The sequence below is a fragment of the Notechis scutatus genome, chromosome 2, assembly GCF_049901735.1.
Source record: "Notechis scutatus isolate UNSWTSFEM ecotype Mainland chromosome 2, rNotScu1.2, whole genome shotgun sequence".
NCBI classification, from domain to species: domain Eukaryota; kingdom Metazoa; phylum Chordata; class Lepidosauria; order Squamata; family Elapidae; genus Notechis; species Notechis scutatus.
Genome location: NC_142010.1, coordinates 256,307,872 through 256,311,752, shown reverse-complemented (window position 1 = coordinate 256,311,752; position 3,881 = coordinate 256,307,872).

Genomic DNA, 3,881 nt, shown 5'->3' with positions numbered 1-3,881 from the left:
CATCCTGATTAAGCCTGAGATTTGTCTGATGTAGTTGAAATTAAGGTGCCCATTTTTAAACAGCAGATGGAGACATTCACCAGAAAAGGCAGACCAACGTCTGCGATTTCAGTGTCTGATATAATTCGTGAATGTATCTTTGAATAGACTTTAAAAAAAAAAATTTTGCCCAAGAAATACTTTTTCCCAGATTGGCTGGGCCATTGGCATATGGTAAAGAGCTAGGTGCTTATAGCAACTCTCTAAAATCCAGTGGAAATGACTAAATGTTAGACATGTTGAAATCCACTCTGAGGTAAATGTTGAGAACATAGCATGCCTTGGATTGAAGCTGGACTCTTCTCCCAAGAAAAAGTGCAGGTATGAATGCTGAGAATTGCATTTTCTCTAGACTGACATTTTCTGGAGTAATTTTGGGAGATTTAGACAGGTAGATTTCATCTGGGAGTGATCAGCTTTCCTAACAGAATATCCATTACATTTCTAATCATGTAAATTCTTTTGCTCAGAAGTTGAGTTAGGTCAGAAATGCATAAAGGTTCCTAATCTCCTTTTTTTTTTTTAGCTCATGATATTCAATGTTGAATTCTGGTGGTAAAAATCCCCCAAACCGACAATTCATACAGGGGAAGCACAATAAATTTGTAACATAATCCCTAAAATAGGCTTCAGACTTTAAGCGGGGAGTGTCCAACCTTGGTAGCTTTAAAGATTTTGAACTTCAACTTCCAGAATTCCCCAACCACCCACGATTGCTGGAGAATTCTGAGAGTTGAAGTCCAGAAGTCTTGCCAAGGTTGGACATGCCCGTTTTACTCTGCTCTAAATATCAACCATAGCCTTATCTCTGAAAAAATATATTTACTCCTTGTTACCACTGCATCCTTAGTTCTGGTCTGTCCAAACTAAGTACAATTCCCATCTATAAATTTGTTGAGCTACAGAACAAAATTAGAGTTGCTGGAATCCTTCAGAAGTCATGGTTTAATTACGTATTCCCAGCCATATCTGCATGGAGTAGTTATGTATTCCAGAAACACCAGGTTAGAAAAGGCCGATCTAGGTGTATGTGATTTGATTTTTTTTTTAGTCTTTATTCACTGGATGCTCCAGTTTGAATACAATCTATTTTTGGCCCAATAATCCAGTATGCAATGCAGTTGAGTAAAATTTCAGGATGTGCCTGGAAATATATTAAAACTGTGATGCTACTTTCATTCCAATATTATTCTGCATTCTTGGATGGCATTAAAACAATTTCTTCAGATGAAGGATGTTGACTTGCTGGGGCACAAACAGATATATTCATTTTTTTGTCCTCTTGTTTTTGTAAGCAGAGAAACAACTTACATAGCATATGTGTTGCTGGGGGGAAAACATTCAAACCATTTCTCTTTAATTGTTGAGTATTGTATGGATACTTTACATAAAGAGCCTCCTGAAACCTAAATAAAATACTTCCAAAAAAAAGTACAGCATTTTATTTCATTTGAAAATAACAGGAGAACTGAAATAGCCAGAGTGTAAAATAGTAACACAAGGACACTTAAGATATTTTGTTTAAACTTGATTTCTGATTACTTCACAGGCAATGTTGAAAATATGGAAGGACTTTGCTAGTGTCCTGTTTTGGAATTATTTCCTCTCCCCCCCCATTTTTAATACATTTTCTGGGTTTCTATCATACATAGAATGGCAAAAATATTAAATGACTTTTCTACAATTTGCTGTGGAATTCAACTACCACATACAATAAAGTCTCTTAAGATGAATTTAGGCCCTTCTGATTCCACTTACACTTCCATGGAGCTGGCAGTATTGGTGCTGTGTACCAGTAATTGCTCCCTTCTTGAATTTTTTTTAAAAATATCCCAGCCTAATCTTGAGTTCTGGAATCACTTGGTGGTCTCCCATCCAAGTGCCAATCAGGCCCATCCCTCATGAGTTTCAGAATCCAGCCAACATCTGCCAGGAACAGAACTATGAGGATCAGGAAAGAGAAGCCTGACTATCCTATTACAGCAAATTCCTGGATCTTTTCACTTGTTTTGCTAAGGTTGCATTCATACAACCCATGATTGAAACAGTCCTTATGTATAAGGACATACGCATAAAACGTCAAACCACAAGCTATCCAATGAATTGCAAAAGCATAAATGACACAAAAGACCCGGTTAAAACGAACTAAGTATATTGAGTGAACGCAAGGCTAGATTTTTTTGTTTAACCTTATGTGTGTTGGAGTCTAGTTTACATCTAAGAACGGCTCTGAATGGTTTTGCTAAGCTTTCCAAATAATGTGGAAACTGGTTATGAGCAAATGATCATTGGACTTCAGCCCTCTCTTTGCTTGAATACTAGAACCATTGCATTCCCAGTTTCATCCCACACTTCAGGCTTCCATTCAGCTACAACTGCCTTGTAATGCTGCCTAGGGACACAGATTTTACTGCTCAGACTTCCTGTTGGCTGTTGCTGCCAGTATAAACAACACTTGCAGGAATTAGGTATGGCTAAATCTAGTGAAAAGAAGGGGAGGGGGTGGCATGATAACAGCATTCCAATATTTGAGGGGCTGCCTCAAAGAAGAGGGGTCAGCCTATTTTCCAAAGCACCAGAAGGCAAGACAAGAAGCAATGGATGGAAACTAATCAAGGAAAGAAGCAATCTGGAGAAACTTCCTAACCGTGAGGACAATTAACCAGTGGAATGACTTGCCTTTAGAAGTTGTGGGTGCTCCATCATTGGAGGCTTTTAAGAAGAGATTGGATAGCCATTTGTCTGAAATGGTATAGGGTCTCCTGCTTGAGCATGGGGTTGGACTAAATGACATCCAAAGTCCCTTCGAACTCTGTTACTCTGTCATTCTGTTTATCTCTGGTCAGAATTCCTGCCATGAAGTACAGGTGGTCCTTGACTTACAATAACTATTGCCAAGCGAGGCAGTTGTTGAGTTGTGCCTCATTTTATGTCTTTTATGCCATCTTTGTCAAGTGAATCAATTAAGTGAATCATGCAGTCCTTAAACAAATCCGACTTCCCCCACTGACTTTGCTTGTGGGAAGCCATCTGAGAAGATTAAAACTGACTCTAGGTCAGTGCAACTGTCATAATATACATGCCAGTTGATAATTTGATCACAAGACCATGGGGATGCTGCAATGGTCATAAATTCAAAAACTGGTCATAAGTCACTAAAAAGTGTTGTAACTTCAAAGAGTCACTAAAAGATTGTAAGTCAATGACTATCTGTACTCGGATTCTACTTTAAGGAACTCAAGATCCTGACCATACAGCAATTAGCATCGAGGGCCAGCACCTTGTGTAGAGAATTCATAAGTTCATTATAGCAGTGTGTCTCAACCTTAGCAGCTTTAAGATGGCTGGACTTTAATTCCCAGAATTCCCCAGCCAGTATGGCTCTGAGGAATTCTGGGAGTTGAAGTCCACCCATCTTAAAGCTGCCAAGGTTGATTAACATTGTATTTAGGCATACTTTTTAATGGACTTTTGGCTTTGGGGTGATTTTTTTGTTATGTTTTCTGCCTTCACCTAGGACATCTAACTCTTGGGCTACATGTGATGACAGGAATTGCCTGTTTCTTTGCTATTGTGCAGATCAGTATTTCTCAAACTCAGCATTTGGGGGTTAGACTAGACAGAAGACCTCCAGGGTCCCTTCCAACTCTTACTCTGTTATTCTTTAAGACAGGGGTCCCCAACTTGGCAAATTTAAGACTTGTATACTTCAATTCCCGGAATTCTGGGACTTGAAGTACACAAGTCTTAAAGTTGCCAAATTTGGAGACCTCTGCTTTAAGATGTATGGACTTCCAACTGCTATTCTTTAAGACAAGGGTCTTCAAAATTGGCAAGTTTAA